This window comes from Brachyhypopomus gauderio, chromosome 17 (assembly GCF_052324685.1).
Source record: "Brachyhypopomus gauderio isolate BG-103 chromosome 17, BGAUD_0.2, whole genome shotgun sequence".
Classification (NCBI taxonomy): Eukaryota; Metazoa; Chordata; class Actinopteri; order Gymnotiformes; family Hypopomidae; genus Brachyhypopomus; species Brachyhypopomus gauderio.
Window position 1 is genome coordinate 20,188,981 of NC_135227.1, and position 13,533 is coordinate 20,202,513.

At 44.1% G+C, this 13,533-nt stretch overlaps 1 protein-coding gene across 2 annotated transcripts in view; it reads right to left on the reverse strand.

Moving 5' to 3' along the window:
- The window catches only part of chrm3a (cholinergic receptor, muscarinic 3a), a 107,484-nt gene that overhangs the window by 78,249 nt on the left and 15,702 nt on the right, over window positions 1-13,533 (reverse strand). Inside the window, exon 2 of one of the 2 annotated variants that reach the window (XR_013121794.1) lies at window positions 6,001-6,568. The exons of the other annotated variant lie outside the window; for it this stretch is intronic. The gene's annotated coding sequence lies outside the window, so the exon portion shown is untranslated. Of the gene's footprint in view, window positions 1-6,000; window positions 6,569-13,533 lie in introns of those variants that run through there. 2 annotated transcript variants of the gene reach the window in all.

Consider the following 13,533-nt stretch of genomic DNA (forward strand, 5'->3'; position numbering starts at 1 on the left):
ACACTAACAACCAGGAATGCAAATATAATATAAAAGAAGACATTACGATGAAACACAAAGGGAACTAAACAACTGTGACTTACAAAATATGCCAAGGGGCAAAGAACCAAACCAAAGAGGACACGAGATAAAAGGAACATATAAACTAAAACATGTTAAACTGTCAGGTTACATAGAAAGATTAACATAACTACGATAGAAGGTAAGAAGCAGAGAACTTCACCATAAGCGACTGCAGGAAATCTGACAGAGGGAGGGAGGAACCTCGGGAAACCTATAACGAGAGTTTGCAGACGAGAATGAACAGAAAAGAAAACACGGTGAACACAGGAATAAAATGCAAACCAATCATGAAGGACGACCTTGGGACAGCTGATGACCTTGAACGGAGAGACACAGAGCAGGAGGGAGAAACAGAAAGGCGTGGAGACGAAAGAGAAAACATGGAAAACCAAAATAGAGGTGGACGGACAGAGGAGGAGGAGAGGTGGAGCTAAATGTGACACACCCCAAACCTCACCTAAACCACACCCCGAATCATATCCACAAATAACATCCCAAAACCACACCCACACACCACTCCCCCAGACCACGCCCCAAACCACACCCCCTTACAAACTGACGAGGCCCCAAGCATGCGGAGGAGCCCCGCCCCTCATTACAGCCCCTTCATGGGCAACCCCGCTAGCCACACCGCTCTGCCCTTTTATAGCCGTGCTGCACGTGCCCCTGACGGAACGCTAGCAGAGCTGGTTTGAGCAGAGCCTGGGGAACGTGACCCCTCACCCACCTCCTCCCCACCACCAGCCTCACGGAGGTCCCGCTCTGCTCTATACATAGAACAGTCCAGTGGGACGTTCAGAGAGGAGCGACAGCAAGTCTCTGCAATCGCTTTTATTAAAAAGAAACTCATTACTGATGAAATTCACCAAAGGAAGCAGATATCTAAGAAGGGCATCAGATCACAAACACACACACACACACACACAAACACACACGCACGCACACACACACACACACACACACACACACACACACACACACACACACACACACACACGCATACACACACGCATACACACACGCATACACACACACACACACACACACACACACATACACACACACACACACACACACACGCATACACACACACGCATACACACACACACACACAAACACACACGCACGCACACACACACACACACACGCATACACACACACACACACACAAACACACACGCACGCACACACACACACACACACACACACACACACACACAGACATACACACACACACAAACACGCACGCACACACGCACACAAACACACACGCACACACACACACACACACACACACACACACACACACACACACACACACATTGTGAAATAGTTCCATTGGAGTAAAGATAAACTTAATGTAAATTAGCCTGCTTGGCTTTTCAAAGCGAATACTGAGGTTTCTGATGTACACACACTTCACGCACGCATACACACAAACACTGACCTACACCCCCCCCCCCCCCCCACACACACACACACACACACACACACACACACACTTTGCCTCACTGTCTCTTTCTCTATTCCAAAGTGTGTTTCTCCAAAGAGTGTTTGTGATGAATCACTGAAGACACGCAATTTCAGACCATGTTTGATGAAACGTGCAGAGAGCACAAATGAGGAGAAGCACAGGACACTGAGAGAAGACACACCAGGAGACACCACACAGACAACACCGTGCAGCAGGACACTGAGAGAAGACACACCAGGAGACACCACACAGACAACACCGTGCAGCAGGACACTGAGAGAAGACACACCAGGAGACACCACACAGACAACACCGTGCAGCAGGACACTGAGAGAAGACACACCAGGAGACACCACACAGACAACACCGTGCAGCAGGACACTGAGAGAAGACACACCAGGAGACACCACACAGACAACACCGTGCTGCAGGACACCGAGAGAAGACACACCAGGAGACACCACACAGCCAACACCGTGCTGCAGGACACCGAGAGAAGACACACCAGGAGACACCACACAGACAACACCATGCAGCAGGACACCGAGAGAAGACACACCAGGAGACACCACACAGACAACACCGTGCTGCAGGACATTGAGAGAAGACACACCAGGAGACACCACACAGACAACACCGTGCAGCAGGACACTGAGAGAAGACACACCAGGAGACACCACACAGACAACACCGTGCAGCAGGACACCGAGAGAAGACACACCAGGAGACACCACACAGACCACACCGTGCTGCAGGACACCGAGAGAAGACACACCAGGAGACACCACACAGACAACACCGTGCAGCAGGACACTGAGAGAAGACACACCAGGAGACACCACACAGACAACACCGTGCAGCAAGACACTGAGAGAAGACACACCAGAGGAGACACCACACAGACAACACCGTGCAGCAGGACACCGAGAGAAGACACACCAGGAGACACCACACAGACAACACCGTGCTGCAGGACACTGAGAGAAGACACACCAGGAGACACCACACAGACAACACCGTGCTGCAGGACACTGAGAGAAGACACACCAGGAGACACCACACAGACAACACCGTGCAGCAGGACACTGAGATAGGACACACCAGGAGACACCACACAGACAACACCGTGCAGCAGGACACTGAGAGAAGACACACCAGGAGACACCACACAGACAACACCGTGCAGCAGGACACCGAGAGAAGACACACCAGGAGACACCACACAGACAACACCGTGCTGCAGGACACCGAGAGAAGACACACCAGGAGACACCACACAGACAACACCGTGCAGCAGGACATTGAGTGAAGACACACCAGGAGACACCACACAGACAACACCGTGCAGCAGGACACCGAGAGAAGACACACCAGGAGACACCACACAGACAACACCGTGCAGCAGGACACTGAGAGAAGACACACCAGGAGACACCACACAGACAACACCGTGCTGCAGGACATTGAGAGAAGACACACCAGGAGACACCACACAGACAACACTGTGCAGCAGGACACTGAGAGAAGACAGATACAACAGAAGACACCACACAGACATGCAGACTGAAGAGAAACCCCCCCCCCCCCCCCCCACACACACACACACACACACACACACACACAGTACCCTACAGGCAATTCAACCAGACCTCCTAAAGTACCGTGTAAGAGTACCGCCAGTCCCAGAGGTTCTGAGTCCTGAGGTCCTGAGTCCCGAGGTCCTGAGTCCTGACTCCATCCGTATGGCTGTACAAAATCCACCCTGGGGCACCACTCACATCAGGCAGTGTGATGAACGTGAGTGTCTCCTCAACATGTCTCAGATGGCTGTGTTTGGGCTGCAGCCATGAAATCTGTTCGTATGAATACAGGTATGAATCTGTATGTATAATACAGGTATGAATCTGTATGTATAATACAGGTATGAATCTGTATGTATAATACAGGTATGTGTATGTATATATAATACAGGTATGAATTTGTATGTATATTACAGGTATTTATATGTACGTATGAATACAGGTATGAATCTGTATGTATATTACAGGTATGTATATGTATGTATAATACAGGTATGTATATATGTATATTACAGGTATGTATATATGTATATTACAGGTATATATATGTATATATAATACAGGTATGTATATGTATGTATATTACAGGTATGTATATATGTATATTACAGGTATGTACACATGTATATTACAGGTATATATATGTATATATAATACAGGTATGTATTTGTATATACATTACAGGTATGTATATGTATGTATATGTATGCATAATACAGGTATGTGTAAGTATGTATATTACAGGTATGTATATGTATGTACATTACAGGTATGTATATGTATGTACATTACAGGTATGTATATGTATGTATATGTATGTATAATACAGGTATGTATATGTATGTATAATACAGGTATGTATATGTATGTATATTACAGGTATGTATATGTACATATAATAAAGGTATGTATATGTATATTACAGATATGTATATGTACAGTTGTGATCAAATTTATTCAACCCCCACTGAAATAAAGTGTTTTGGCCAGTTTGACATTGATTTTGATCATTTCAGTCATCTTATTTACAATTATATCAAAGAGGCACTTATAAATTAGACAAACATAACATAATATTTATGATGGAATAACCACAAATGTCTTTACTGTGCTCACATCATTATCAGTTTTATTCAACCCCCTAGTGACATTATTTTTTAGTACTTAGTACAACATCCTTTTCCAGTTATGACAGCTTTCAAGCGTGAAGCATAGCTTGACACAAGTGTCTTGCAGCGACCTATGGGTATCTTAGCCCATTCTTCATGGGCAAAAGCCTCCAGTTCAGTCACATTCTTAGGCTTGCGCACTGCAACTGCCTTCTTTAGGTCCCACCAGAGGTTCTCAATTGGATTTAAGTCTGGTGATTGCGATGGCCACTCTAGAATGTTCCAGCCTTTCATGTTCAACCATGCTCCAGTGGACTTGGATGTGTGCTTCGGATCATTGTCCTGTTGGAAGGTCCAACGTCTCCCAAGCCGCAGGTTTGTGACTGACTCCATCACATTTTCCTCCAAGATCTCCTGGTACTGAAGGGAATTCATGGTACCCTGCACACGTTGAAGCTTTCCTGTACCATTAGAAGCAAAACAGCCCCAAAGCATAATTGACCCCCCGCCATGCTTCACAGTAGGCAAGGTGTTCTTTTGTTCATAAGCCTGGTTCTTCCTTCTCCAAACATAGCGCTGGTCCATTGTCCCAAACAGTTCTAATTTAGTTTCATCTGACCACAGTACACTGTTCCAAAACCTTTGTGGCTTGTCCACATGACTTTTGGCATACTGCAGTCGACTTTTCTTGTTCTTTGGAGTCAGCAAGGGGGTGCGTCTGGGCGTTCTGGCATGGAGGTCTTCGTTATGCAGTGCGCGCCTTATTGTCTGAGCTGAAACTTCAGTGCCCACATCTGACAGGTCTTTTTTCAGTTCCTTAGCAGTCACGCGGGGATTTTTCTCCACATTACGCTTCAGGTAGCGCACAGCAGTCACGGTCAGGATCTTCTTTCTGCCACGACCAGGTAACGTTTCCACTGTGCCCTTTAACTTGAACTTGCGAATGATACTTCCGATAGTGTCTCTTGGAATATTTAACAACTTCGCAATCTTTTTATATCCATTGCCATTCTTGTGAAGAGCAATAACCTCTTCTCTTGTCTTCTGGGACCATTCTCTTGCCTTCACCATGCTTGGAAACACACCAGTAGATGTCTAGAAGGAGCTGAGTATCACAGTCCTTTTAAATCTGCCTAATTGGTGCTTATCATGCTTGATTGCTGCTCGTTGACATCCACAGATGTTTTCAATACCTGATGGAAAACACTGGAATGAACCTCTGTTCTTAGGAGTGGTAGTCGTAAAGGGGTTGAATAATTGTGTCAATGAAGAAATCACAAAAAGGCCATTTAATACTTTATGACAAAAAAAATTGATGCTATCTTAGTTGCATTTAGTTCTTTAACAAGTCCTTGTAAGATTTCATTATGAACACAATTACAAATGTGCACTGAATTCCATAAAACCCTTCGCAGCATTGGGGGTTGAATAAATTTGATCACAACTGTATGTATAATACAGGTATGGTGTGTTTTGGAGGTAAAAGTTCAGGTCAACAGCAAAACAAAGACATACATGGACAGAACATCCTCTCTCATAACACTACAGAGAATTGGATCACCCCCTCCACACACACAAGTTATAGTTTGTCAAAACATATTTCAAGAACTTTTCTGAACACTTTATATCCTCTATAAAAACACAGAAATGAGAACAAGGCATTATCAGATACAACCAAATCTTTCATCTGCTAAAAATGTAATTAATACCAAACCATGAACACATGACATGGCTTTGCTAAGCCCTTAGCAAGCTCATCTTGGTCTTCCTCTAATAACCCAACAATCTCGACTTCTCAGAGCCTCATTGGGTCCGATGGATTGCACACATATGTACATATATGGTTGTGGGTTGACACACGGGACTGTACAGGACCAACAGATAATCAGATTAGATGCTGTGTTTACGTGTCTAAAGCTCAGCTGGCCTCTCTAGGGTTTCTAGTGTCTTAAAGATGTAAGCACAGTAACAACAACAACAACGATTATCAGATTATCAAATGACGACAGAATGAAGCCTTAATGAACCTGAAACATCACAAAAACTTTTTTCTTTATTTATGTGCTTTTGCTTTATTTCCTTGTTTTTCTCCCTGTTGTATAAATAACATTAAAATGTTAATCAACACCTTTGGAAAGCGGCTCTCTTTTGGCCAGATTACGCTGCAGTGTGGATTAGTGCGTAGGTGTGAAGGGCCCATCACATCTCACATCTTATTATTCAGCCACGCAACTCAGACATGCGCTCGCTGCTGCTGTGTTTACACTGTAGCGCTGTTTCTTCCACTTTCTTCCTCTCTGTTTCACTCTTTCTCTCTCTTTCTCCTCCTCTCTGAAGACACACTGAAAAGGGAAACAGGTCCTACAGTTACAAACAATAAAACAAATGCCCAAACTTTTTGTAAGCACGTACTAAAAATTCTGTGGCGTCGGAAGACAGGAGGCACTGTCAGGAGGAGAATATTCTCAAGCTTTTCAGACTGAGATTCCCTGGGGTATCAAAGCCCCAGTAACCACTACTGTAAGGCTTCTGTAGAGACTTTCCACGTTAGAGCATTTCAATCCTTGAAATCAGTCCAGTGTCTGCATGACTGACAGCATACTATTATTGGAAAGAGAGGAGAACCACACGTAGGGTAGAAATAGAAAAGTCCTATTTCTGCTTTACTATTTCTTTCTCAAACAGTGAAGTCCTAAGTCATTATGATTGGAACATTCCTGAAGCAGACAGCAAATGGTATGGCTATGAATTCAGTTCTTAGACCAAATCTGATTAATTTTAGGTCCTGAGATCAGCATTTCTTATCTGCTTCAACACACACACACACACACACACACACACACACACACACACACACACACACACACACACACACACACACACATAGATTATCTCAGGAATTATAGTGTAGTGCATACTGTGTGTGTGTATGTATGTGTGTGTGTGTGTGTGTGTATGTGTGTGCTTCTGTGTGTGTGTGTGTGTGTGTGTGTGTATGTGTGTGTGTGTGTGTGTGTGTGTATGTATGTGTGTGTGTGTGTGTGTGTGTGTGTATGTGTGTGTATGTGTGTGTGTGTGTGTGTGTGTGTGTGTGTGTGTATGTGTGTGTGTGTGTGTGTGTGTGTGTGTGTGTGTGTGTGTGTGTGTGCGTGTGTTTACAGTGTGGCAGAGTGAGCTGTGTCTTTACTACCTTTATCCCTCTCAAAGCCACTTTATTACTGCTGCAGGATCTCACAGCTGCACGAGGCTAACCTGCTCCCTCTCAGCTCACCTGTGGGCTGCTCTGTCTACAATGCAGGGGTTCAAAGGTCAAACGGCAGAGCAGAGATGTAGCTATGGGTACTCACTTTCCCGTCCGATAGCTTCCAGTACATAACCATCACGCCACTCTAGGGATTCTCACCTCTCAGAAATGAAGATCATCATACAAAACTTGATTCTTGAAATCCTTTGTCATTCCTCTGAAGCATGCACACACACACACACACACACACACACACACACACACACACACACACACACACACACACACACACACACACACACACACACACACACACACACACACAGAAGCACACACATACACACACACACACACACACACACACACCTTTCTTTTGAGTCCTGGCATCCAGACCAGAATCTATCAGCAATACTGAGAGCTGTATTGGATGCCATCCCATAATAATCCCATGCACAAGTGTGCCCCTACCAACCAAAACAAACAATAATTACAAACTGGTGCTTTAAAAGGTTTCTGCTTTTTATTGTGGGCTTTTTGCTTGACATGCAACCAGAGGCTGATGTTTTACTGAACTGAATGCAAAGACTATGAGGTGTGTTACAACTCAATACTTATTCACACACACACACACGCACGCACGCACTAAACTGCCAAAAGTATTCGCTCACCCATCCAAATGATCAGAATCAAGTGTTCCAATCACTTCCATGGCCACAGGTGTATAAAATTAAGCACCTAAGCGTGCAGACTGTGTTTACAAACATTAGTGAAAGAATGGGTCGCTCTCAGGAGCTCAGTGAATTCCAGCGTGGAAATATGATAGGATGTCACCTGTACAACAAATCCAGTCATGAAATTTCCTCGCTCCTAAATATTCCAGTCAACTGTCAGCTGTATTATGAAAATGGAAGTGTTTGGGAACAACAGCAACTCGGCCACGAAGTCGTAGGCCTGACGGGGCAGGGTCAGTAGATGCAGACGCTGCTTTCTGCAGAGTCAATCAGTACAAAGATCCAAACTTCATGTGGCCTTCAGATTAGTCCAAGAACAGTGCGCAGAGAGCTTCCTGGAATGGGCAGCTGCATCCAAACCAAACATCACCAAGTGCAGTGCAAAGCGTCAGATGCAGTGGTGTAAAGCACGCCACCACTGGACTCTAGAGCAGTGGAGGTGTGTTCTCTGGAGTGATGAATCACGCTTCTCCATCTGGCAATCTGATAGACCAGTCTGGGTTTGGCGGTTGCCAGGAGAACGGTACTTGTCTGATTGCATTGTGCCACGTGTAAAGTTTGGTGGAGGGGGGATTATGGTGTGGGGTTGTTTTTCAGGAGCTGGGCTTGGCCCCTTAGTTCCAGTGAAAGGAACTCTGAATGCTTCAGCATACCAAGACATTTTGGACAATTTCATGTTCCCAACTTTGAGGGAACAGTTTGGAGCTGACCCCTTCCTCTTCCAACATGACTGTAAGCAAAGTCCATAAAGACAAGGATGGCAGAGTCTGGTGTGGATGAACTTGACTGGCCTGCACAGAGTCCTCAACCCAATAGAAAACCTTTGGGATGAATTAGAGCAGAGACTGAGAGCCAGGCCTTCTCGTCCAACATCAGTGACCTCACAAATGTGCTTCTGGAAGAATGGGCAAAAATCCCATCTGTGGACAGCCTTCCCAGAAGAGTTGAAGCCAACATAGTATTGAACCCTATGGATTAGGAATGGGATGTTACTTAAGCCCATGATATGTGTGTGTGTGTGTGTGTGTGTGTGTGTGTGTGTGTGTGTGTGTGTGTGTGTGTGTGTGTGTGTGTGTGTGTGTGTGTGTGTGTGTACAGAGAGAGAGAGAGAGAGAGAGAGAGAGAGAGAGAGCGCATGTGTGTGAGAGATATGAGAAAGAGGAGTAGAGAGATACTCAAAATTAAAGATTCCAGAGAAATGGAACGTTTCAGACAGCTAATGAAGGACCTCTGTCCTAAATGTCAGGTTTCTTTGGAAGACTGGAGTACTTCACCACAATTTTAATGTGGTGTAGAAGTTACTATACTGTACGTGTGAGCAGCAGATGTCCAGCGTAGGGGTCCCAGCCCCGAGCGTCCCCATCAGCACGGAGATAACCTCTGTTAACCCTTCTACATCCTCTCACTTCTTTATCCATTCTTGGATATTTGCCATCATCTTCAATTCCTTCTTCGGGACATGTCTATGTGTTTGGAGTTTTTATTACTCCATATATACATGTATTATTTAGAAAGACAACAGCACCTCAGAAACAGGTCAAACAAAGCAGGACACCTACCCAATCATCTCCATCGCCACTTCATCCTGTCAGTAGTCCAACATCTGACAGCATCCACGTGTTAAAAGGCTCTGTGAGAGTGTATGTTAAGCCTGGTCTGGTGTTCACCTCCAGTGTGTGTTGAGTTCGCCTCCTCGAGCTGCTCCCACGTCACCACCAGCTTTGCTTTCATCCACCGTGAAGGTTCACCTGGTTTCTCCTCAGCTCCTCACGCCAGTTCTTCTGTGTTGCTGGTTAACGGAGTGGTGGTGGGCGCTTGTCAAACAGTGTTTTCTGGAGCCGTAAATAACACTGGCATGTTTTCACTTGGTAATAAAAGTCGATGTGTGCTTATCATGCTCAGTAACCCGAGTAGCCCTAATACTCCGACGTCCAAACACCAGGGGGCACTAAGGTCACCTGATAATTGCATAGTTTTGGATCTGTTAAAAGCCTCTCTATGATTCCTTAATGGTGGTTGACTTTCACACACAAAAACACACAAGGTTTGAAGAAAGAGAGAGAGAGAGAGAGAGAGAGAGAGAGAGAGAGAGAGAGAGAGAGAGAGAGTGTGTGTGTGTGTGTGTGTGTGTGTGTGTGTGTGTGTGTGTGTGTGTGTGTGTGTACGTACGTGTGTGTGTCTATGTGTGCGTGTCCCAAATCCACCACCCCCAGATTCAAGGCTTAAGCTAGACAGAACAATGACCAACAGCATACAGGCCCACAAATACTCTAAAAAAAGCCTTCATGAAATCATCAGCACATTACACAATGCACCAACCCCCCACACACAACACACACACACACACACACACACACCCACACACACACAACACACACACCCCCACACACACACACACACACACCCACACACACAGAGATCCACCATCTTCCCTCACACCCCTCATCACTTGACCCTTTCTGAATACGAGCCCCTGTGTGAACAGTACACGGCCCGTTCCCTACACACCATCTAGCTAATCTAACATCCCTGTGCAACATATTTTATTACATGCTGAAATATGGCTGTACATATTTTTCCATGAGAATCAAACAGGGTTGCTTGGTTTAGAAGTATAGAAAGGGAATACTTCATCAGCATACTTCAAGTTGTTATAACATATCCTGTTTAAAAATTCACATGCCATTTCTTCACAGGATTATAGGATTATATCACAGGATTATAGGCGTTTTTGAACCCGGTCTGAACTTACATTTACATTGAGGGCATTTAGGAGAGTGACTGCTAAATGAAACCTGTGAGAGACAGCAAGCCAGGGTTCATCTCACTAAAGTAAATCACTCAATACACTAAAGTAAATCACTCAATTCACTAAACTGAATCCCTCAATTTACTAAACTGAATCACTCTATTCACTTAACAGAATCAGTTAATGGACAAATGAGCCTGAAGAGTAGAAGTGAAGCATTAGTGTAGTGACGAACAGTTAAGAACAGCTAAGTGAAGCATTAGTGTAGTGACGAACAGTTAGGAACAGCTAAGTGAAGCATTAGTGTAGTGACGTATAGTTAAGAACAGCTAAGTGAAGCATTAGTGTAGTGACGAACAGTTAAGAACAGCTAAGTGAAGCATTAGTGTAGTGACGAACAGTTAAGAACAGCTAAGTGAAGCATTAGTGTAGTGACGAACAGTTAAGAACAGCTAAGTGAAGCATTAGTGTAGTGACGAACAGTTAGGAACAGCTAAGTGAAGCATTAGTGTAGTGACGTATAGTTAAGAACAGCTAAGTGAAGCATTAGTGTAGTGACGAACAGTTAAGAACAGCTAAGTGAAGCATTAGTGTAGTGACAAACAGTTAAGAACAGCTAAGTGAAGCATTAGTGTAGTGACGCAGTTAAGAACAGCTAAGTGAAGCATTAGAGTAGTGACGTACAGGTAAGAACAGCTAAGTGAAGCATTAGTGTAGTGACGTACAGTTAAGAACAGCTAAGTGAAGCATTAGTGTAGTGACGAACAGTTAAGAACAGCTAAGTGAAGCATTAGTGTAGTGATGAACAGTTAAGAACAGCTAACAGCAGTGGAACTGATCTCAGAACTGCTGTGCACACGGCATACATTATTTCACCAGCCAGTTTTTTTTAATCCTGCCCATGTAGTGTCTCATGTTCTGTGGCGTAAGGTGTTTGACATAAACCTAAACAACCTGTGGAGTGTGAAGGGATCACACAGAGACACACTACACTGATTTGAGACAGAAAATCACCCCAAGCTCCATGAAGAGGTTTATATGTAGCGTTTCTCCTCAACCTCCGATTACAGTCTTTCACATGCGAGTCTGAAGCTTTTTCTAGGTGATGGATATTGAGCTCAGAGTGCTGGACAGCCCTTTTTAAAAACAGTTTAGCAATGTTTGGATACGGTTTTGTAATTTAAACTCGTGGATAGGAAACTCAGACAGGATTATTACAGCTGAGAAAGAGACACAGACAGACTAGAGAGATTAACATTAGGATGACTGTGAGGATTTTTGGTGCTGATGACGGTGATCACAGCGATGTGATGATGGTCATGATCACAGTGATGCGATGACTGTGATAACCATGGTGATGTGATGACTTTGAAACACAATTCCTTTAAAGCCCATGCAGTAGCAAAGCTGGAAAAATATATTTGACATCTCTTGAATGCAGATGATTAAGAGCCATTTCATTAAATCGCAAAATGTGTGTGTGTGTGATTAAACACTTTTACTGCTATAAAGATCAGACGTCATAAGGAGCTACAGACACTAAATGTGGATATACTTGGACAGATGTCTGAAACTTGGCTTACTGAAACAGAAATAGGTTTCTGGCAAAACTTGACGCACAGCTAAAGCCAGAAGCCTAAAGCCCAAAACACTCTGGACTAGGGAATCCTCACTGACTGGTGTGTCGCTTGTGTTTCTGACCAAAGGAACAAAGAAAGTGGAAAATGTATGTTGAGGTCAAACCATCTAGAAATTGTTTTTGTCTGTTCATTTAAGTAATTTATTTCATTGAAACCACTCATCACTGCACAAACAAAAACCACATCAAAAGCTGAAGATCTCAAGATGATCCTGGCTGTCACTCGCACCAGTGGCTGAGTGTACGACGAACTGTGTGTACGACGAACTGTGTGTACGACGAACTGTGTGTACGACGAACTGTGTGTACGACGAACTGTGTGTACGACAAATTTACCTCCACTGTTCCGGTTAATAAATACACTCTGCATAATCCACATTAGAGATGGATTTAACCTCTGGTTCCAGACTACACAATTTCTCCTAGATTAAGCTATAGTGCTGGATTAAGCTCTAGTGCTGTATTAGCTCCTCTTCCTAAAAGTTATTTTGTATTAAATTGCAGACATACATGGCACAACCAAAAAACTGGGATTAATTTGTGTATCTGGTAAAGACTCAAATTGGTTAGGTGAGCCACTTTAGCCAATCATATACCACAATTCTCCATTCCACAATAAAACTTTTTTCCAAGAGAACAGTGTAAAGATGCCACAGAGGTCACTTTAGCAGGACCCATTTTAAGCTTTTCAATACAAAAAAACCACTGACAGTGGAATTTACTTTCAGATTCCAAATCCAGTATTAACATCATTGCTTTTTCATACTTTAAAAACTACTTCTTCTATTACAAGACGCCGAGAATAACTGTTGAACACAGCGTTTTCGCCCAGAAGAACTGAACCGCAGTTTGACTGGAACAGTACTCAGAGCGCCCCCTACAGGCAAGTCATGAACCATCCCTTGGTTGCTCCTGAGAATTTTTCACTTCACCATTTTGAGGTG